Genomic DNA, 24,612 nt, shown 5'->3' with positions numbered 1-24,612 from the left:
GTTTCGTCTCCACCAAACAGCACCGCCGCCCCCCACTGGCGCGTAGATGGACTCCACACAAGGCAGCTGGTGAAGTCGACCCCCATGAGGGACCAGCTCCAGGGTGATAATGATTTGTGCTGTGCATCAAAGTGTCTATCGTTCAAGCAAGATGGAAATCGTTCACCATCTTCCGCTCATTCTGGGGAGTTTGCCCAGAACAAGGAAGCATGCTCTCCCGTCATTTCGTCTCAGTTCCCTTGATTTTGTCCTCTGGTGCTGGCCAGTGGCAGCTATTCCATGTAAAAGAAAGCCATTTTTGCCTTTGGTCTTTCTCCCTGATAGCACCTGTCAGCCATGTCTATTTGTTAGTGTGGTTTCTTTTTAATTCTCTATCATGGGAAAAGCTGAATACAAATCTAGTTCTTTTCCAAAGCGGACTCACAGATATAGAGAACAAACCAGTGGCTACCAGTGGGGAGAGGGAAGGAGGGAGGAGCAATATAGGAATAGGAGATTAAGAGGTACAAACAATTAGGTATAAAATAAGCTACAAAGATACATTGTGCAATGTGGGGAATATAGCCAGTATTTTATAATAACTATTAATGGCATATAACCTTTAAAAATCATGAACCACTATATTGTACACCAGTAACTTATATAATATTGTACATCAGCTATACTTCAATTAAAAAAAAAAAAAAGAAATCTAGTTCTTTTTTAACTGAGCGTAAAGAGTTGCCATTCCTGACATGGCTCCTATCTGTGACGGTGAGCAGAGTCTTTCTCATTTCTCTTTGGGGAGACAAATTTCTCATTTCTCTTTGGGGAGTCAGATTCATAGGTGAATTCCTCAATGCTTGTGCTCCAAACAAGACAGCAGAGAATGCTACATGCCTCAGCTGTTCTTGTAAAGTAAGAGTGGACAACCCGGCAGTAATCTCACCACCAGGGTCGTCTGGCTATCTGAAAAAGCCTGTAAAGCTCTCAGATGGAGACTAGTGGGAGAAAGGTACCAAAGTTAAGCACAAGGCTAGGCTATCCCAGGGCTTCACTGTGGTATTCACATGTACTCAAGCATATCGTAAGGTGGTTCTGTCTTTCTCACCACAAACCAACAGTTCCAAATGCAAACGAGGAAAGCAGAGGGTTTGGGGCAGTGTTTCTCAAGAGTCTTTTGAAAAGACATGACCCTTAACGTCCCCATCAGTTAAAGGGGAGATCAGGGACAAGGACATTTTGATGGCAGGCAGGTAAGAGGAGAGATGGTCCAGGACCTGCCTCTCCCTATCACAGCAGAAACAATGGCAGCTTCATCTTGAATGATTAGTAATAAGACCCTGAAAATGAACCTTGTCCCACCCTTCTAGGCCACTGGAGATGGTAGACGCAGAAGAAAGTGGCCTGGCCATGCTGCATGGGGAGGCAGAAGGTTAAAGGACATTATGCATTTGATGAACACTGCACACATGACCTCCATACAATGAAAATATAGATCCTATCTGTTTTCATTCCATTTTCTTTTGAATCATAAAATTAAAAATCTACAATATAGAGTAACAGCAGGAACTTCCATAAATCAAGTGATATCACCAATTCTTCAGCAACAAAAGAGGGGTTCTCACTCTTACGGGCATACACCCCAATGTCTGCTCTTCTATACTGGGCCTACCTTCACGGAATTCACACTTGGTCACTTGCTGACTTATTTTAGCCTTGAGGAAAGTGAAGTTGAAAATTTTTACCCTTATCCTAGTAACTCTGAGGAAATGCAAAGGGCAAGTGGCTTACCAACAGTCAGGCAGCAGACCTGGGAGAGAGCCAGGGTCCGGCCCTGTGCTTGGCCGAAGAATTGCCATATCGTCTGGCAGACTTCTTTGGGGTGGGGATGGGCCCTAAGTTGCCCAAATGACTGTCTGCATCCCAGGCTCAGCTCTGCCCCTATAGTAATGCCCTAGACTGGGAAACTAACTTGGGTCTCCTAGCCTAAAGTGTGGCTGCCTGCAAATAGAAGCAGAATTTTTTCTCTCTCTCATCACCTAAAACAAAATGGATCATTAAACAAAAGCAGTCCTGGGAAGATCATTCAGTCAAGTTCTGACCCCTCAGGTGTCTCCCATTCTACTGCAATCGGCTGCCCTTCTAATGATGGGAACGGCAGTGCAGGCTGCGCGCAGGTGCCGCGGTGCTGGTGGACGGCATCCACTTACATGAGGCAACCTCAGCCAGGAGAGCCGCCCCGAGAAACGAGGTGGAGGAGAACTCCGTGGAACTGGACTCCTGGAATTAGTGGGTGTGGAGCACAAGCACGAGAATGACTTTTTAAAGTTCTCCCAGCGCTCATACAGGGAACTCGATCATCTGATACATGTGCCCTTTGAATGTGTCCCACACACACATCACATAAGGATGCTTCTCATCACCTATCACTCTTGAAGGCTTAGTTGAGAAATGCACATACCTAATGACATAATCGTCTCTGGCTTTCAGATGATCAGGTGAGCAAAGTCTGTCCTTGGCCTTGATGTCCCACCAGTGCCCGACCAGATGTGCCTCCGGAAAGCCTGGGGACCCGACCCCCACAGACTGCTCTGGACACTTGCTGGCCTTCTTTCCAGGGGTCTATGTTCCTGTCGGGCACAATGTCGAGGTGGGCAAACACACACACCAAACCCAAGGGGGAAGGGCCGAGGCAGGCAGCAAGTGCCCTGCTCACTCTGCTGGACGGTGAGGCAGCCCCAAGACTGCAAGTGGGGTGACCAAGCCAGAGTGAGATGGAGACCGGGGAACACAGGGGGACAATTTCTGGCCTCACTCCTTCTGAAAGGCCAAAATCAGAAGACGCATGTAGACTCTACTTTATCCACCTTGACGACATCCTTGAAAGCTGATCCTGAGAACTTCAGATAGCTTTCCTTAAATTTCTTGAGTCACCTGGAGATGTGATTACAAGGAAGAGATAAACAAAAATCTAGGCTTTGTATAAGGATGACTTTTTTTTTTTCATTTCTGTCTTGTGTCATAAAATGAAACCTCTCCTTCTTATTCAAGCAGTTTCAAGGTGTGGTGAGGATTGAGTTAAGATCCAGAAGCCCAACTCCCAGTTCAAGCAGCACTGGTTTATTCACTCACTGTGAACAGTCAGCAGCTTAATTTTGTTCAATTCTTAATTCAGAGTTTCCGAAGCTGCATTCCATACAGGAGCAGCATTCCTTAAAATATTAACAGATGGCTCTAGAAATAGCACTATCATGGTTAAACAGGTTTACAAAATGCTAGATTGAACAAAGTCAAGCAGTTCTCTTTACTTCCAGGTATTAACTATGATATTGAACATCTCCTATATTCTAGGAGCTGAACTTAATAGAATTTAAGTTCTACTGTGTTTAGTCCTTACAAAACCTTCATAGATGGACACTGTTATTATCCTGTAAGAGACACTCTGACTAACATCCTAAACAGAAACGAGAGATCTTTGTCGGTGGATGGGGTCAAAACTGCAGAAAATGTTGGGTGGGCAAGTTCTTAAGTAGGGGTCCAAACCAGGCTTGCCTAGTTATGACGTCTATCCAACTGGCACATATGTTCAGCCAGCTAAGGTTGTAAAACAGCTTTGTGCTCTGGTTTCTGCTTCCAACTGGCTAATAGTTGGGGAGTTCTACAAGTTGAGCACGTAGGCTGGAAAGACCAGCGAGGGTCTATAAAAGAGAAGACTAACAACGTACTTGAAGATGAGGGAGGGACAGAACGCACACCTAGAGATGGAACGAGAGGGCAGAAGATGGAAGAAGAAAAGAGGAGACGGGACGTGAGGCAACACGCTAACTCTTAAGCAGATACTTAAACCAGCAGCTCAGATCAAGGGAATCAGGATTTCTGACTCAGCTAAAGTGGCCCTTGCCCCATCTGTGAATAAAAAGGCCTATTAAACCTATTAATCCCACTTCTGGATATATATCTGAAGGAACTGAAGTCAGTGTCTGGAAGACATGACTGCACTCTGTGTTCATGGCATCATTACTCACAATAGCCAAGCTATGGAAACAACTGTGTCCACTGGCAGATGAATGATTAAAGAAAATGTGTGAGAGAGACAGATAGAATTTAGTCATAAAAAAATATGGAAATCCTGCCATTTGTGACAACATGGATGAATCTGGAGGGCGTTATGCTAAGTAAAATAAGCCATACAGAGAAAGACAATACTATATGATCTCACCTGTGTGGAATCTAAAAAAGTCAGATTCATAGAAAAAGAGAGTTGAATGGTGGTTGCCAGAGGCTGGAGAGTGGGAGAAATGGTGAGATGCTGGTAAAAGGGTAAAAACTTTCAGTTATAAGATGAATAAGTTCTGGGGCTCTGATGTACAGCACGGTGACTATTGTTAACAATACTGTATTGTATACATGTAATTTACTAAGAGAGTAAATCTTAAAATGTTCTCGCCACCAGAAAATAAAAATAGAAAAGGTAACTATACGAGGTGATTGTGTTAACTAACCGTATTGTGGTAATCACTTCACAATGTATACATATAGCAAATCACTATGTTGTACACCTTCAATTTATGTGACTTTATTTGTCAATTATAGCTCATTAAAGATGTGGGGGGAGGAGAGTGGTTGCTTATGGGGGTAGAAACTGATTGGAAAGGGACATGAGGAAACTGCATGTGGTCATGCAATCTCCTATATCTTAACAGGAGTAGTAGTTGCATGGACATACACATTTATCAGAGGTGATCAAATAGCACAATCAAGAACTATGGATTTCATTGTGTATAAATTTTATTTAAATAAAATAATAAACTTATCTTTGAGATACATATTAAAATGCTTAAGATGAAACAAGGATGCCTTAGGTTTGCTTCAGAATTACCAGGGCCTAGGGGTAAGGGTGGGAAAAAAGTTAGAGATGAAATTAGACTGACTTGGTTAATTATTGAAGCTGAGTGATGAGGACACGGAGTTTCACATACTGTGGTCTCCATTTTTGTATGTACTTAAAATTTCCCATAATAAAAATTTTCTTTATTAATTCCCTAAATGAATATCCCAAGTCTGGAAAATTGTGGAAAACTTTCCACAGTAGCTTCTATAAGAACATATGAGAATATATGAGAATACATAATCATAAGATCAACATTCATGTCTTGTCCAGTCCAGTTCTGTTTTCTATCATTGAACTAAATTCATTTTTAATTTTTAAACAAATAATTCTTTAAAGGTATTTGTATATCTCAAATATCAACTTTAAAGAATAGGGCCTCACACCAAAAGATCAACACGCTCTGAATCCCATTTGGGATCCAGCATAATGAACTGAACTAAATCATTCTGGAACCCATGTTAAGACAGCCTTTGGAAACTATGCAAGTAATGAGTTTCATATGCTTACTAACTACCAGGAAAAATAGTCATTCCTTGTCATTATCCTGAAAGTATCCCTTCAGGTCTACAGATTGAGAATTCAGTTAAGTCTTCAGATTTCAAGAAATGCCCCATGGTCTTCACAAGGTTGGATGGTGCAACATTTCAAAGAGATTGATCTTTTTAAGTCTATTTCGTAAAAAAATTGTTTCACTCCCTTGGGCAATTAAAAGATACTCTATTTCTTTTTAAAAACATTTAGGGCTAACATATTCTACTAATGTGAGGAAACTTGTTTCTCTTAAGAAAGTTACCAGAACTATGCAGAGTACTCTAGATGCAGATGTATCATGATTTTGAATCATGGATAGAATGACACTGAGCTCCATAAATATATTGGCCACAATACAAGAGAGACCCTTGGGTACACATCTTAGGGAGATGCATCATTTTAACCTCACAGGCATTCTTAACAGCCTAAAAGAATTACAGAATCACAAGTTTACAACTCGAAGGGAATTTAGAGCTCATATAGTCCAACCAGCATATTGTGTAAATGAGAAGCTGAAGCCTGTAATAGTTGCCTGATTCACTCAACGTTGCACAGATAGTAAGAACAGAGCTGCGACTGGAACTCAAGTCTCCTGGCTCCAAATCAGTACCTGCATCATCAGTGTTGATCTGTCTATCAAGCAAGGCACCTCCTTAAAGACCAAACTCACACCCAAGGATAGAGCATCAATATGAGTTCTCTAACATGTATAGGACTTCCAAGATGTTATATGCACATCAAGAGAGAGAAAAAAAGAACGAAGAAGTTTGCCCTAGCAAACACATTTTTAATTAACTGTCTGGAAAGTATAATCAAAGGAGGGGGGAGAAAAGGTGATATTGGATACCAGATTGTTTAAATTAGCTCCAGGTTCCCTTTAAAAAAAATGTAAATTGACCAAAAGGCTTAATCTGTTTAAGCCCACTGCTCGTAAAGTCAATTCATCATTATTTAAGGATCTGCTATATCTTTTTTAAGAGCTAAGGCACAGAACTTAAAGGGGAAAAATCCTAATCAGAGGCTCTGTTCTCAAAGAACTAAGATGTCAAAAATCCTGTCAAATATCACTGTCATCTGACGCAAGGACCCTCCCTCACTCCCAAGGCATAATGAATGCATTAAGGAGGTTGGCAGTCAGCTCACATTCTTCCTCTCCACCCACATTATTGCATTCGTACTGAACCATTTCAATCTCCCTGTGCATTATCCATTCATTGAACATTGTAGCCTCTTGGTTCGCTGACTGCCATTATTTGATGAATTTCATCTCCGCTGAACTTCATCAATTCACGCTCATGCACATACCCTAGGCCAAAGCTTCTCAGAACTGTGCACACAGTTCACCTGCAAATCTTGTTCAAATGCAGATTCTGATTCAGCAGGTCTGAGGGATAGAGCACTACACCTCCTCATTTCTACAGTCTCCCAGGTGACGCTGAAGCCACTGGTCCATAGACCACCCTTTGAGTAGCAAAGATCATATCATCACCCAGAACTGCTCTACTTTCAAATCCTTGAAAATCTTTTTTTTTTTTTAATTTTATTTATTTATTTATTTATTTATGGCTGTGTTGGGTCTTCGTTTCTGTGCGAGGGCTTTCTCTAGTTGTGGTAAGCGGGGGCCACTCTTCACCGCGGTGCGCGGGCCTCTCACTATCGCGGCCTCTCTTGTTTCGGAACACAGGCTCCAGACGTGCAGGCTCAGTAGTTGTGGCTCACGGGCCTAGTCGCTCTGCGGCATGTGGGATCTTCCCAGACCAGGGCTCGAACCCATGTCCCTTGCGTTGGCAGGCAGATTCTCAACCACTGCGCCACCAGGGAAGCCCGAAAATCTCTTTTTGACTACAGTCTCCTACTTTCTACTTTCTTCTGCGTGCAGAATAAGTTCTTTGAACTCGGAGTTCCATCCTCCTTGACTCCCCCTCTAGGCTTGGTCCAGCAGAGCTCAGAATGGAGCAGTTCTGAATGAAAGGATAAGGCAGGTAGACACAGTGTTATTCAGGCAGAGGTGCCAATGGGTAATTGGAACTCGGGGCCTGCCATTCAGAGATAGGCCGGAGTTGGAGATAGAAATTTAGGTGTTATCCACATCAAGATGAACATCCCACCCAGGCGAGTGGATGTGCTGCCCAGAAAGTGTTTAGAGAAGAAAAAGGGCCAAGGAACGAATCTGGGAAACACTAATATTTGTGGAGCAAGTGGAAAAGGGGAGTCATGAAAGGAGACCAGGAAAGTCCACAATGTAGGCAGAGAACTTAGACACGGTGGTGTCTTGGCAGCCAAGGGAGGAGCAAATTTCAAAAAAGAGAGACCTTTCCAAACTCCTCCTCTACAAAATCCCCTCATTCAAGCCAGGTGATTTTGCTCACTATTCCCTAAATGTGTCTACTGCCTCCTTCTTCTAAGCTGGGATTCCCTATATTGGCCTCTCTGAGGAGGCTCTTCTGTACCCATCTCTTCTTACCCATCCTTCAAGAGCCACCCACACAAGTGATGAATTGTCCTCACAGGACACAGTGCCTTGCCTGAAGGAGGCACTCAGTAAGTGTGCAATGGTGGGCATACAGCTTCAATGAACAACTGTCTGCAGGCTTAACTGTATGCCTGGTGATACATAGGGTCAAATGATCAACAAAAACGCATGTGCATCTAGAGGGCATATGTGCTGTATCTGAAATCTGTTCTACCCAGGAAATTCTTAGACATAGGGTTGCCATAAATATACTGTTGAGTATATTTCAGTCACTGCTGAGTTACGAAAAGAGAAAATGGCCCCAAATTGAAATGAATGTAGTTTGTAGAGCAACAATGGGCAAGTTAGAGTGCCAACCTGATGCAGGACTATTTACCAATAAATGAAATCTCTTTAAGATCTTTAGGATAGGGTAAAAACAGAGCTGGCTTACTTCAGTGATTTAGTAATTATCCCACATAGAGATAACGGTAAAGGAAATTACACAGGTCCCCAAAATTAGGCCAATTGTTAAATTGTTCATTATACACACACAAATTCTCTGCTCACCTCCTCCTTATCTGTAAACCACAGTCTGTGGGAGCAAGATTTTTAGAACCAGGACTTCCCTGGTGGCGCAGTGGTTAAGAATCTGCCTGCCAATGCAGGGGACATGGGTTCGATCCCTGGTCCGAGAAGATCCCACATGCCGCGGAGCAACTAAGCCCTTGCACCACAACTACTGAGCCTGTGCTCTAGAGCCCGCGAGCCACAACTACTGAGCCCGTGTGCCACAACTACTGAAGCCTGTGCGCCTAGAGCCCATGCTCCACAACAAGAGAAGCCACCACGATGAGAAGCCCGCGCAACGAAGAGTAGCCCCCGCTTGCCGCAACTAGAGAAAGCCTGCGCACAGCAATGAAGACCCAACGCAGCCAAAAATAAATAAATAAAATTTTTTAAAAAAAGAAGAGAGAGGGACATGGTGGCTGATGCCTCTTGTTTTAAAAAAAAAAAAAAAAAGATTTTTAGAACCTTATAAAATGAAGCAAGTTCTCTCCAGGGGGGAAATCAGATGATAAAGACTAATCCAAAATAATTTCCTACAGCTTAAGCCACTTTCGAATTTCATAACCAGGAAGGGGTTGAGCCCCCAGCAATATATTATTCTAGTTCCTCCCTTTTAACAATTGGCTGGACCCCAGAAAGGATGCCATTTGACACTGCTACTGCACACTGCTCACAGGGCCACAGAGATGCTCTGCTCTCTGCAGCTGGGGCTGTTTTCTTCGGACACTATCAGTCAAAGCGCTTAAGCTTCAAAAACCCCTTTACAATCATTCTTCATAACTTCCAAGAGCAACCTGGTGTGGTTTTCTCCATTTCACAGATTAACGTCTTCGGCACACAAGGTGGCATGCCCCGGGGTCATCGATTGTTTTAATGCCTATCAATTAACATTTACTGAACCACTACCTTGGGCTCCTCCACCATATCCACTCACACGGACAGAAGCATCAATGGCCAGGCCTTACGAACCCGACTCTGCCCACGGACTTTCATAACTGTGGCTGCAGTCAGCATCAAACACCAGAGTCCTCTGTTAGTGCAGCGGCCAAGGAAGCCGATGGGGCCCATCGGCCTCCCTCCCGTCTTCCAACTTGGAAGGCTGAACACATGGGCACTCCTTTCTGGTTCCTGTCAAATTATGTGAAATGCAGCCATTTTGCTGCTGCTCTATTAGTAAAATGCAAAGCTTCATGTAAGTTTAGAAAGTACCACGCTGCTCTAGCCACAGGGTGGCCTGACTCAATAAACGTTTCCTGAGCAGAGCTCTCTGGTAGAAAGACTAAAGCCTGGCACTTGAAAGACTCACTCATCTCCTCCACGGAACAGAAAAGTATCACCTTTAAGTTTACTTATGTTGTCTTCCTTTTCCAGGTTCCTCCTTTAAATGAAATATCCTGGTAAAGCTAATCTACTGAACCCCCAATATCTTTGTGGAAATGAGTTCCTCACCAAGTGGAAAAAGAAGGATGCTGAGGCCCCCAGAGCACAGAGATGTTGGAAGGGAAGAGAAAGGTAGAAAAAAGAACTCTGAGCTTTCATCCTCTACAGTTCTGCCCCATGCTTCTTCACTTATGCTAATGGGTATAATTGTTCAAGCTGATGTATGTTCTTTCTGCAAGCTGAACTGGTAATGCATCTCTAGTCCATATTTTAAGTGACCTGACTCTTCTAGAAAGAATGTGCTTCCGCTGTAAAGAGTTTGGCCAAATGCGTGAAATGCCCTTCTACTCCATTCAGTGACGATACAGGAAGAAAAACAAAGGAAAATAGCTTGGCCTTTGGATTGTGAAACTTATTTCCACACTGCATTGCTATTTTAGTCATGCGCATTTGAGTATATTGTCACCATTATTGCAAAATATCTTTCTAACTGAAACTACATCACCGCACATAATGGAAAAAAAAAAATGCAGTGATTGTCTTTTGAAAGGTCAAAATGAAGTCTACTGCTTGGAAAAATCATTTCTCATAGGTGCTGTGGATCCTCCTTGAACATTTTCCAATTGCACCAGTTCAACAGCATTTTTGCAATTAATAAATCCACACCTGCCAATATGTAGAAATCACAAGCAAATGGATACCTATTTACAATCAAACAAAAATACTTTAGCCAGGAGATTCTCCAGTTTTTTTACTATTCTAATTTAGCACAACTAAAGCTATTTAAAAGTTACAGAAATAAACAATTTTAAAGCATTTTTCCCTTTTATGTCAAGAAAGTGACATTGATGTATTTTTTTAGATTTCAGTACATCTTTATTTAAATGCGCTTTGAAAGCCGACTGATATTTCTTTAGCTAGAAAATAAAAGAATGGCTTTTAAAAAGCCATTCCTCTTGCAGTCCTTATTCTGCCTGATTACATTTTCCTAATAAAACTAATCTTATTAATATGTTGGTATGTGAACGCATTACTTTTCTGTTGTTAAAAGCCAGCTTGTGGTTTGCTTTGATTCTTTCAAATACAATTAGCAAAGCCCTCCAGTGCCTGAAAGGGCCTTTTCATTTGGACAAATTATTCCCTGGCTGACTTTAAAGAAAGGGGGTGAGGGCACAGGGCAGGGTGGTGTTGGGGGGATTCTCCTATTCTGATGCAGCTCTGGCAGACACAAAAGGCTGCCTGTGCACACCCTCACCAGAAGTGGGGCAAATACTGCTTGGTCGGCTGCATTTTTTTTTTTTTCTCTTTCATTGGTTTTACTGAAGAGCTAACTGAAAATTTTCAGTAAGAGTATCCAGTTCCAATTAAATGATATTATATAAGACAATAAGGGGGGAAGCGCCCGGCCAGGATTTCACTGATGAGCTGATAACTTCTCAACTGATATCACCTCCCACACTGCATCTGTGCAAAGCCAGTGTCAAAACACAAGCTGGATTAGACAGCTTTACTGCTGGGTCTTCCCGTCATTGAAGGAAATGAGAGTGTTGTTTTTCAACATTTTGGACTTTCCAAAATGTAATGCCTGGCCTATCTAAACAATGCTTTATTAAACCTTGTCTCTGTTCAAATACTGTGGCTAGATACGCTGCAGGCTCCAGGCTCCCATTTCATTTTTGAGTGTCAGAGGGAAACCTGGGAGGGAGGGATGGCCCAATACACATCCTACCTCCCTAACAATTCTGCTGTGCATCAGACACTGCCGGAATATTTGTTTAATTAGTTAAAATTTCAACTTTTAAATAAGGAGAAAAAACAAGCTATGGGTGGCCTGCTAACCTCAAATGAGCAAATATCCAAGCTTATAAAATCACCCCCTGCTCAGAATACCTGGTTAGAAATAAAAACAGCATTTACCAAATTCTACCCCAAGTCAAGAACAGAGGTCGCATTAAGAAGTATGAAACTGAATTTGAAAGCCAGAGTACCAAGGATGCAGCATTATTTCATTAAAAAATGGACTCTGCACATTCTCTATAACTAAAACACCTTTCTTTAACAACAACATCAAAAAGCCATCTCTGAGATTAACTGGAGAAATACTTTTTTAAAAAATGCATCTAAACCACTCTTAAAAACCAGGCTCTAATTTTGTGTTTGCAGAACGACACTTGCAGCTGGATCCCTGCAAATGCAAATTGGATGCAGAACATTGCAATTACTTAGTTTGTGTACACAAAGATGAGTTTTGCATATACAAAGGGTTTCAGGCTGCAGAATGGTGACCAGTCTGTAGCTGAAGAAAAGTCGGTCCTTTGTATTTTAAAGCTGGAGTAATGAAAATTTCCAAGAGACTTTTATGATGTAATGTTATAAGCAGCAGAATACTTTATTGGAATAAAATCCTCCTAAAATGGGGGTGGGTGGGTTGTGATGATTGTTACATTGTGATTTTTCAATAAAGGGTAAGTAAATTCCATATCCAGATATTGACAATGAAATACAACATCTAAATTAAGACTAAAGTTAGAAAAACACTTTCAACATATAATAACAGAAACCTGGGAATGGGAAAGCCCCTTGAGGTGGTGACCCCAATCTCTGGTTTTACAACAGAGGAAGCCCTAAGAAGTAAAGGGACCCAGCCAAGGGCCTTCTCAGCCCAAGTCCAGGGTCAGGAGCTCTGCCTTCTCTCCTACAGCTCCTTCCCCAGCTGGATTGCCTTTGGTTCTAGAATAATGTTGTCTGCAACATTGGAGATTACTAGGGAACAGATCCTATTCAGAGGAGATGGTCTCTACTACCCAAGGTTGCACTGGAAGGTGACTGAGTCCCATGCTGGAACCCTCCATACAAGTTTATGTCTTCCAATGTTTTCACTTTTTTCTGAAGTATTTTGTTGTACAATAAGAGAGTCCTAAGAGATTCTAGAAAGGGTGCAAAATTGCTACCACTGCATTGTGATAAATTACAAATAACCCACCAGGACACAAACAGGTCCAATTATTTTTATGTAAATACTCCATTTTTTAACCTTAAATCTTAGCTTTTTAAAAAATCCACTTTAAAACCTAAACTTCTACCTACACTGGCAACAGGATTCCTAGATGATATTCCTATATGTGTTCCTTTTTCAAATGACACTGGCATAAGAGCTATATTAGAGGAAACAGTTTAGCCCTGGACATAAAGTAAAATAAAGTCTTCATACACTAGTATGACAAACCTGTAAAAGAACAAGCCTTTTCTTAGTGAGTATATATTATTGTTAATGTATGTTGCTTCTGTACAAATGCTTTTGAAGAATCACAGAGGGCAGGCATATCTGTGAGGGTAAGAAAGAAAGCACTGAGCTAATAAATCAAGATTAAGTAGCCACTAGAAGAGAAACTGTAACCAAATGTGAAATTCTAAAGGAGCAAGAGCATTCTGGACTAAAAGAAATACACTGAATCCCTCTCTCAAACACACACTCTCTCTCTTTTCCTCTTCCTCCTTTGCTTTGAATATAACTAGATTACCACAACCACCACCTCCCCCAAAAAATAAAGATGGCACCACCATCTCTGCATACTTTCATGGTACTGAGAGACTTCCAGTAAGTCACAACCATTAAAACATACATTCCCTGCAAAATCCCCACTAAAATGACAATGAAATTTTTAAGGTGTAAATTTACAAGTTGAAAGAGTACAGGAAGGAAATAGTAGATGAGGAAAGTCAACAAAATTTTGGAAGTTGGAAAGGGGTGACTCAATAGACCTGAGAAACCTAAATCCAAGTGTGCATGGGAGCATGACAGGGAGCTCCAACAAGAAGCAAAGAACTCCAGTCCAGAGGCTCTAGAACTGGAGACACTAGTTACCTCTGGAGGTAGGGATGCAGTGGGGTTGGAAATACTGGGATTAGTTGAAAATTTGTACAAGAAGCACTTAAATGTCAGATCCCGCACCCCCAAGCCTTACACAGAGAAGAAACTGTCCCTTCCTATCCAGGCAGAAGACAGGAGATTTATTGTCTGAATATGTTGACACAAAGATCGGACTGGGAGGGTACAAGTCACAGCTGGAGATTGGGTGAAGCATAATACTGAAAATCGAGGTGTAAGTGAAAAGTCCTCAATCCTAAAGGTGAGAGTCCCCCCTTTCTAGGCGCCCAGAATGTAGGGCAGACTTATGACTCTCAAGAAGTTATTTGAAGGAGAATTATTTATTGAAACTGACCAGCCTAAGAGAAACAACCCTCACATAATCATATTTGGGATAACCCTTTGAAAAAGCCAACTTGACACCTTATTACCCTACAATAAAGTCCACCACTAGACAAGTTCCCATGCACACAGAACTTAGATAAGGATTACCAACAGTTTAAGAAAAGCTTATAATATGAAAGAGAAAGAATTCAAAATGAATATTTTTAGAAAGGAATTTGAAAGAAATAGGCAAGCAGGAAGTAAAAGAAAACAATCTCAAAAAATATGAAATACCTGCAATTATATGAAGCACCTTTGTTATATGTGCCCTTAGAAAGAAAAAATTATGACAGCCCACCAATTATAAAATGAATCTCAACTTTAGATAAGTTAAAATGTGAAAGAAGTATATTCTAGAACTGATGAAAGAGTATATTCAGGAAAAGAAGATATTGCATCCAGGAAACAAGGTCAGTGTTTTATTTTTTAAAAAGAGAGTCACTCAGAGAACAAAAAAGAGGTCTTGTAAATTAAAAATATGATATCAAAAATTAAAAATTCAATAGACAGGTTGGAAGATAAAGTTGTGGCAATCACAGAAAATAAAAGAAATTGGAAGAGTTGAAAAAATGGGGGAACCCAAGGAGAAACACTCTGAGACACCTATTAATCAAACTAACAAAAATTAAATTCAAAGAAAAAATATTAAAAGCAGCAAGGGAAAAGCAAAAAGTAACATACAAGGGAATCCCCATAAGGTTTTCAGCTGATTTTTCAGCAGAAACTCTGCAGGCCAGAAGGGAGTGGCAGGATATATTTAAAGTAATGAAAGGGGAAAACCTACAACCAAGATTACTCTACCCAGCAAGGATCTCATTCAGATTCAATGGAGAAATCAAAAGTTTTACACACAAGCAAAAGCTAAGAGAATTCAGCACCACCAAATCAGCTTTACAACAAATGCTAAAGGAAATTCTCTAGGCGGGAAACACAAGAGAAGAAAAAGACCTACAAAAACAAACCCAAAACAATAAAGCAAATGGTAATAGGAACATACATATCGATAATTACCTTAAATGTAAACAGATTAAATGCTCCAACCAAAAGACACAGACTGGCCAAATGGATACAAAAACAAGACCCATATATATGCTACCTGCAAGAGACCCACTTCAGACCTAGGGACACATACAGACAAAGTGAAGGGATGGAAAAGATATTCCATGCAAATGGAAATCAAAAGAAAGCTGGAGTAGCAATACTCATATCAGATAAACTAGACTTTAAAATAAAGACTGTCACAGAGACAAGGAAGGACGCTACATAATGATCAAGGGATCCATCCAAGAAGACATAACAATTATAAATATTTATGCACCCAACATAGGAGCACCTCAATACATAACACAAATGCTAACAGCCATAAAAGGGGAAATCAACAGTAACACAATCATAGTAGAGGACTTTAACAGCCCACTTTCACCAATGGACAGATCATCCAAAATGAAAATAAATAAGGAAACACAAGCTTTAAATGATACATTAAACAAGATGGACTTAATTGATATTTAGAGGGCATTCCATCCAAAAACAACAGCATACACTTTCTTCTCAAGAGCTCATGGAACATTCTCCAAGATAGATCATATCTTGGGTCACAAATGAAGCTTCAGTAAATTTAAGAAAATTGAAATCATATCAAGCATCTTTTCCAACCACAACACTGTGAGATTAGAAATCAATTACAGGAAAAAAAAAAAAAACTGTAAAAAAACACAAACACATAGAGGCTAAACAATATGCTACTAAATAGCCAAGAGATCACTGAAGAAATCAAAGACGAAATCAAAAAATATATACAAACAAATGACAATGAAAACACGATGACCCAAAACCTATGGGGTGCAGCAAAAGCAGTCCTAAGAGGGAAGATTAGAGCAATTCAATCCTACCTCAAGAAACAAGAAAAATCGCAAATAAACAACCTAACCTTATACCTAAAACAATTAGAGAAAAAGAACAAACAAAACCCAAAGTTAGTAGAAGTAGAAGGAAACAAATCATAAAAATCAGAGCAGAAATTAATGAAATAGAAACAAAGAAAACAATAGCAAAAATCAATGAAACTAAAAGCTGGTTCTTTTTATTCTTCAATTTGTTAATATGGTGTATCACATTGATCAATTTGCATATACTGAAGAATCCTTGCATCACTGTCCTTCAAAACTAAGGTGAAATTCAACAAAGAAGGAGATTTGATATCCAAGAAAAAGAGGATCCGGTACAGGAGAGAGCTAAAGGTTGATATTGAAGAAAGCAATTACTCTAAACTAGAGCAGGAAGACAAAGGGGGAGAAAAAGAAACATTATCCAAATTTTTTGGCTGAGGGAATAAGAATGAAATAGTGAGAATTACATGGAAGCAAATAAAAAACCAAGGAAATCACTAACTGCAGAAAAAACGAAAAGCTAGGCAGGAAAGGAAATATAATCATAGAACACTACATGATTCAGTTGTAAATACATATACATATATATGCATGTCATAATAATAAAAGCTCTATTTTTTTAGCTTCAAATTTTATTTTGTGACTATACCTTTAACTAAAAATTATGTCATAAAATATTGGGAGGATGGGAGGAAAAAGAAGTATTGGTAGAGGAAGAGTGTATAAAGGAGCTAAATCTTTTTCCATTTTACAAAATCACAAAATAATATCAAAATTTTTAATATTCAAAGCATCAATATAAATAAGCTATTTTAGAAATATAAAGGGAAACAGCAGAGGCCAATAAAAACGTTAAGGATTATGGACTTCAAAGAATGGGAGTCAGGAGTGGAGAAGAGCAGAATCGGAGACTTGTGTTTGTCTTAACTCTCAGAGTATTATGAATTTATTTTTAATTCAGTGTGGGTCTTCTTTCATTGTATTCAATCTTAAAAATCATGTATTATTTTGATTTAAACAACTACAACATCAAGGAAAGAGGGTGAGCTTCACCCAAGGGCAGAGCCAACTGTTAAAGGGCCAGCCCGTGAATGGGTCTCAGAAGTGCCAAACACAATAGGAGAATGGGGCAAAGCCAAGAGTGGGATTTACAGGACCGAGAAGTCAGAGCAGCTGCCAGAGGGGAAAAGAGGTCTCCAACATTGGCTCAGTCTAAACTGAGAAATAGTAGCTGGGACAAATTTAAGTCTACCTCTTAAAGACATCATGTGAAAACACTGGTAGTTGTAAAGACTGGACTGACTCCCTAGTTCAGAATGAAGGAATAAATAAATGAATTAGTATCTCTTTCATCTCAGAAATAAAACTAATGGTTTTAGAATATAAGATTAAAAAATATTAGAGCATTCAGGTGTCTCTTCATTTTCTTCCAGGGGAGTGACTTTTCAATGCAGCCCTGTTTGCACAATGTTGTACCCTATCCATATGAGTAGATAGGGCCTGGGACAGTAACTGCTCAAATGGCATGCTGACCAACCCTGGTCTAGTTCAATGATTCTTACCTTTTTGTGACACTGGCCCCATTAAAAATCAGATGAAGGGTGCTGGCCCCTCTCTCCAGAAATATACACATGTGCACTTACATACAAATTTTTGCACAGAATTGTAAAGAGTTAATGCACCCTAACTCAAGAAACCCTCATCCACTTAAAGAGGTCATAGAAAGTTGGATGAATTTGGAGGGAGCCTCCTACTAAAGAACTAAGTGAACCCACTCCACCGTGTTTGATTTCATTTCTCTAGAAACATGGATATTTTCACACATGTGCCACATTTGGTCTACTGCAAGATAAACTGTCCAGACTTGTGTGAATGCCATCAGTGTGTCAGAGTGCTGACACTGAAGTGAATGATGTTTCACATCCGTGCTGGCACAGGAATGCAGCTCTTGTAGCCTCCCAGAGCTCATGGCCATGGATATTTATATACTTGCTCAAGTATTTTTAGGTGATGAAGATCCCACCCAAGATGGGACCATTACATGGTCCAGGATCAAGTTCACAGCCATGGTCCCTGGGGTGCTCAGTAAACAGCATCTGCTGTTTTAGGAAATGGTGGTTTACACTTCAGAAGAAAACAGGCAAAATAGATCGCTGCAGATGGAGAGGAGACAGAGTCCTAGCTGGACTTTGTCAAGTATGTGAAAGAGTAAAGAGAAACTGATATCTTAAAAGTGTGTGTTTGGGCAGGCAGGGGGCAGGTAAAGGAAGTTCTCCTGCCTGTGCTGCCTGCCAGGCTCACTTGTAGGGCCTGAGACACTTAATCTTCGGGTCATGGGTTTGCCCCCATCTTGGGCACATTGTTGTTAAAAAGGTCAGACTGATGTAGTGGATAAAGAAAGCCACTGACCAGGAGTCAGGGGATGCAACTAATCTTGGCTTGGCCACCACACAGCGCATTCTAAAACCAAATACCAGTGCTCTAGAATTGTAACCATTCGGTGGCAGAGGCCAAACAGCTCCATCCAGACACCCTGGAGTGAGAGCCACTGCACATGTGGGCGACCCAATATAAACCACCAGAGAGCGTCCAGTAATGACTCCGGGAACCCGGCAAGTAACATGACTAAAAAGAAGCTGGAGAATCTGGGCATCGCTCTAGAGATCGATGGGCTGGAGAAGAAGCTGTCACAACGTCGGAGAGACCTGGAGGCTGTGAACTCCAGGCTCTATGAGGCGGAGCTGAGCTCAGAGGCCAGGAGGTCTCTGGAGAAGGAGAAAAGCCACCTGATGAACAAAGCCTCCAACTATGAGAAGGAGCTGCAGTTGCTTCGGCAGGAGAACCAGAAGTAAATGCTGCTGTCTGTGGCCATCTTCCTCCTTCGGACCCTCATCTACGCCTACTGGACCCTGTGAGCCTGAGATTTCTCCAGTCAGCACAGGTTTCCCCTCAGCTCCGTGGTCACGGCCAAGCAGGCCCGTCAAGCCTCAAGAGGACCAAGGTACAAGGGCCATTTCTGCCTGACCCAGACATCGGAGCAGGGCTTCCTGTCGGCCCAGCCCCTCTCGCCTTCCATTCCTGCTGTGGGGCCTCTCGCCTTCCATTCCTGCTGTGGGGCTTGAGTCTCCAGAAAGACTTTGTGCTGGCTTAGCCCAAGGGAAAGGCAATAAAACCACCCTGGCTACAAAAAAAAAACCACCAGAGGAGGCTAGACAGACACTTGGCAAGCACTTGTCTGAGCCATGCTGGGAGTCCCACTGATATTTGAGGGCCTCTCCAGTAGGGGTTTACTTCTAACTTTAGATTTCTGATGACCCCCGCTAGATGGTCTTCAGAATCCCCACCGTAAAAACCCATTACTACCCCCCAGTACCATCTCCCACAGTATAAGTTGATTTGAACTCCTGGCTTTGTGTGCCTGATAAGGTCTAAGCATAGGACTCTGTCACCACCCAACATCGTTGTACTGACTGCAATATAGTGATTACATTTGGAAAAGCCACCTCACCTCCCTGGGCCTCAGTTTTCACCACTGTACAGGAAGGGGGTTGGATTTGAGGTCTTCTGGTCCAATAATAACCCCAAATAATAAGCATAATAATAATAGCTTACATTTATTGGCTGCGTCCTCTGTGCTAAGCATACAGTAAGGGGGATGCGAGAGTGAACAGAAACAGACACGGTTGCTGCTGTCATGGAACTTACTGTCTGGCAAAGGAGTCAGGTCTAGTTAACTAGGAGTCAGGCCAAGGTTAACTTAAAAAATCCCACACATAGACCTGTGGTTACAACCAGAGAGGCGTGCTATGATAGAAAGGAGCAGAGTGTGTGAGATTCATCTGGAGTGTCAGGAAAAAACATCCTGAGAAAGTGGTATTTGAGTTAACATCTGAGGGATGAGCGGGGGTGCTGGGGAGGATATTGACATGCAGGAGCCTCATATACATTGGTTACATGGGTCTGGAATATGAGAAACAAAAGTAAGAGAAATAATGGCTACCATGTATTGAATATTTACTTAGTGCCTGGCATTGTGTTCAATATTATTTATATACAATGCTTGAGTTCTTTCAGTGACCTTGTCAGTTAAAAATTATTCACCCCCATTTTAGAGTCAGTAAACTAAGGCACAGTTTCAGAAACATGCTCAAGACCAAAGCAGTAAAGACGCAGAGCTAGGTCTGTGAAACCCCAAGCCTGCACACTTAACCATTAGGCTATACCATCTCCCAATGTAATGGGCCCTATTAAAAGATGATGCATCAGAATAGATTAGGTTTCCACCAGGTTCACTAGTAAAAGGACAAATATACTTTAAAAAATACTATAATAGTACCCCTAGGAATGGCGGAGACACTGTCATAGATACATGTGGTAATAACGAGACAATTACATTACATGCAATACCCAGAGCCCCAGTGATAGCCCAGCCCTAAGCAATCCTATTTTCCATCGCATCGCACACGTGTACCCACCCAACTACCCACCAGAGATGAGTGAAACAAGAGTGGACTTCCAACCCAGAGAGCCTAATCTACAGGCTGCCAATAGCCTTTGAGACAACCCAGCATGGAAAGCTCCACCAAGCAAACTTGTACAGGTTCAACCACAATTATATTCTCCAAGATATGAACTGGGAAATCGAGGAGTTCAAGACTTGGTATAGAGAGAGAGCAGAGTTATTCCAGGAGTGCAGAGATTATTAAAGTTAGAAAACTCTAGTAATGAAGGTGGTTCAAAGATACAAATGTCCAATTATAAGATAAATATCAATACATTCCAAGGATGAGATGTACAGCAAGATGACCACAGTCAACAATACTGTATTGTATATTTGAAAGTTACTAAGATAGTAGATTTTTATAGTTCTCATCGCCAGAAAAAAAATTTGTTTGTAACTATGTGAGATGATCAATGTTAACCAAACTTATTGTGGTGATCATTTCTCAATATATACAAATATCAAATCTTTATGTTGTACTTACACTTATACAATGTTATATGTCAGTTATATCTCAATAAAACTGTGGTTCAGGGGGACAACCCTGGTAATGCAACTCACCACATTATAACAGAATAAAGAAAAATATCTGATTATTTCAATAGATGTAGAAAACGCATTTGATAATATTCAAACACCCCAACCTACACAGGTGATAAAATTCCACAGAACTGAATACCCACACACATGCACATACACACATAAGTACAAACCAAATTGAGGAAATGTGAGTAAAATTAGTGCATTGTATCAGTGTCAATATCCTGGTTGTGATCTTACATATAGTTTTCCAAAATGTTACCACTGGGGAAAACTAGGCACTATATATGAGGAATGTCTCCATATTGCATCTTAAAACTGCATGTAAATTTGCACTCATCTCAGTTAAAAAGTCACTTTAAAAAAAGAGAAGGCAAGAGTTGGAGATGAAGGTAGGGAGAAAGAGAGAAGGAGAGAGAGAAGAAGGGAGGAGGGAGAAACAAATTAACATTAATAACAAAATTTGGTAAGTTTAAAATATATAATAATAATTTTATTAAAAAACACCATTGCCATTCCATCCTTCTAATGTTTCAGTATAACCTTATAAAATTTTTTAAGCTCCAAATTTTTGCATCTTGAGAAGATCCAAGCTTTCCAAAGACGCCAACCACATGCTAATCTGATAACAGTGATACTAGCATACACGACATGGGGTCAAGGATATCATATAGTTTACAACGCTTACAATCAAAAGCTGTGTCCTGACATAGAGAACAGAAATGTGGTTGCCAAGGGGGAGGTGGGTGGGGGAGGAATGGAGTGGGAGTTTGGGGTTAGCAGATGTAAACTAGTATATATGGGATGGATAAACAGGGTCCTACTGTATAGCACAGGGAACTATATTCAGTGTCCTGTGATAAACCATAATGGAAAAGAACATGAAAAAGAATATATATATATATGTGTAACTGAATCACTTTGCTGTACAGCAGAAATTAACACAACATTGTAAATCAACTATACTTCAATTAAAAAAAAACCTGCGTCCAGATCCTTTCCTAATCTACATTATGTGAATCTTTATGTTTTCTGTGCTATTTTTGTTTCAGTTATCCTAATAAAGGGTATCATTTTGCCAGAACAGAACTTCACCAACAAATAAAAACAAATAAAAGAGAACTTCCACAATCTAATAAAGACTCTTTCCCCAAAACCCCACAGTAAACATCACACTTAAATGGTGATATGAACAGATATGAAATCTTTTATATGCTCTTCACTTTAAAGTTCAGAACAAGGCAAGGACGCCCACTACCACTACTTATATTCAATACTGTATTGGGATCCCAGCCAGTAGCATTAAAAGTTTTAATTTAATTAATTATACTTAATTTAATAGACAATGTAATTAAATATCTCTTAATTAAGCATACTTAAAAGAAGAACTGAAAAGAAACAAAATTGTTACTATTCACACATCTTGTGGTTGTTTAGAAAATGCATGGTAAAAATTTAGAATAGAGTCCACCAAAGTTGCTGGATTTGAGATCCAGTAACAAGGACTGAAGAGCTCACGATGGGTGTCACTAACGGAAATTCTAAGTAGATGAGACAACCTATTAGTACAAACAAGAGAAGCAGCAAGAACGAGGAAAGAACTGAGGCTTAGGATGAAGACCACCAAGTCTTGTTACTCCGCTCCAGCATCTCCCACTGCAGGAGATCAAGCTCTAGCCTCTGCGAGGCCCCGTATCTCCTTCTTCCACGATACTCACCACAACCACCTGTCTAAACTAACCTGATAAACAGCTGCAGTGGCACTCAAAAGAGCACAGCTAAAACACACATAACTATGAAAGACAGAATAAGTCATTATGAGGAGCTCCAATTTCTACTTTACATTATCATTTTTATTTATTTATAAAATCCGTTTTAATGATCCCACCATCAGAGGGAAGCGATATTGTAATCTACAACTACAAATAATCTCTAAAGCAGCAGTATTTGGTTTGGCATGTATTATGGATCTTTGTAGTAGGTACCCCTTCCAGGGAGATTTTGCCTAGACTACCATTAAAATAAGATTTAATATTCTGAACACAGTATAACTAATGACCAAGAAGATGTACCTGATAGTGCAATGGAATGCCAACTTTTGCCCACTAAGTATCATCATGTTGGACAACCTATACTGGAATACTTGAACTTCAACAACCTTAGGAAAGAGGTTAGACAAAATGACACCATTTTTGAGTTTTTAAACCAGAAAATTAATATGAACCTAGTAAAGTAAAATAACATACAGTGGCATAGGTTAAAGACTTGTATGTTTTCAATATTGACACAGGCCACCTCTGGCAGAACTACTGAAGAGAACTACAATGTCCTTTGTGTCCTTTCACATTCCTGAGGCAAAAGATTCGGATGATGACAATACTATCATAGGTTTCTGTAAACTTGGGCTCTACTTCTTTCATAATTAAGAACACCCTGTCCAACATGGCAGCCACTGGTCACGTATCGCTACTGAGCACTTGAACTGAATTAAGATACTCTGTAAGGGTAAAATACACACTAGATTTCAAAGACTTCATACAAGAAAAAAAATATACAATCTCAGTCATAATTTTACATTGATAAAATGTTGAAATGATTTTTTTCTATTTAAGTGAAATAAAATGTATTATTAAAATTAATTTCACCTGTTTTTTTTTAACTTTTTCTAATGTGGCTACTAAAAACTTTAATTACATTTGTGGCTCACATTACATATCTAGAAGACAGTGTTAATTTAGAAAGTCAAAAGGTATTTTAAATGATATGTGTATAATATATAAATCGCATTTAAGACATTAATACATGTTTATAAGACCCTCTGTATGTCATTTAGTAGCAAATTCCTATAAAGACAGGTATGATCTTATAACAATAGTACAAAAGAGGCACCATCCATTGAGTTCCAACTTTTTGACCAGACAGTGCCAAGGACTTCAGCTAGATTATCTGTAATCCTCCCATCCTCATCTGAATGAGAGAGACTGAGGAATCTGCCCCAGATCACACAGTTAGATGTCCCTCTACTTAATCCTGAGCCTGGCCTGAGCTCCTGACTCCTGTCCACTCTTGGAAGATGCATGAGTAACAACCGCACTAATGGTGTGCGACGCTCTGGAATCCTTCAGTAGGGAACAGCCTGCAGCAGAAGGAGGCGACAACACGGCCACAAAGGAGAGAAGCAGACCGGCCACGAAGCTAAGACAGATTGCCAAAAGAAGGAGCCTTCTAGAATCCAAAATACCGTCCTCCACCAAGCTCTGGAAAAATCAGGCATGCAAAACTTTGGCAATCCTTCATCCGTCTTCTCCCCCAACACGCTCCTAGCAGAATAGGTGATGGAAGTCTCCAGATCTCTGCTCAGCATGACCACAAGTACCCACAGAAAGCAATTTCCCTTCCTTCAGCAGCTGGCAAAGTGTAAGTGAAGCGTGGGGGTGATGGGCGCCTGGTGGGGAGGAGGGAGGAGAGCTGGCCAGAAAAAAAAAAAAAAACACACACAGGAAGCAACAGTGACATTCAGATGTGAACCTAGGAATGGTTCAGAACAGGACGCTTTATCACACCTGATTTAATTCGAAGACTGTTTTCAGGATGCTGAAGGTCTAGGCTCATAATCAATTACTT

General features: G+C 40.6%; 1 protein-coding gene and 1 pseudogene across 2 annotated transcripts in view; one reads left to right on the top strand and one right to left on the bottom strand.

The window, feature by feature from the left end:
- Window positions 1-24,612, bottom strand: part of NPR3 (natriuretic peptide receptor 3) — a 68,515-nt gene that overhangs the window by 19,356 nt on the left and 24,547 nt on the right. The window lies entirely within an intron of this gene.
- On the top strand, window positions 18,557-18,862 carry LOC132363557 (coiled-coil domain-containing protein 167-like; annotated as a pseudogene).

Source organism: Balaenoptera ricei, chromosome 3 (genome assembly GCF_028023285.1).
Source record: "Balaenoptera ricei isolate mBalRic1 chromosome 3, mBalRic1.hap2, whole genome shotgun sequence".
Lineage (NCBI taxonomy): Eukaryota > Metazoa > Chordata > Mammalia > Artiodactyla > Balaenopteridae > Balaenoptera > Balaenoptera ricei.
The sequence above is the reverse complement of the archived record's forward strand: the minus strand, read 5'-3'. Positions and strand labels throughout refer to the sequence as shown.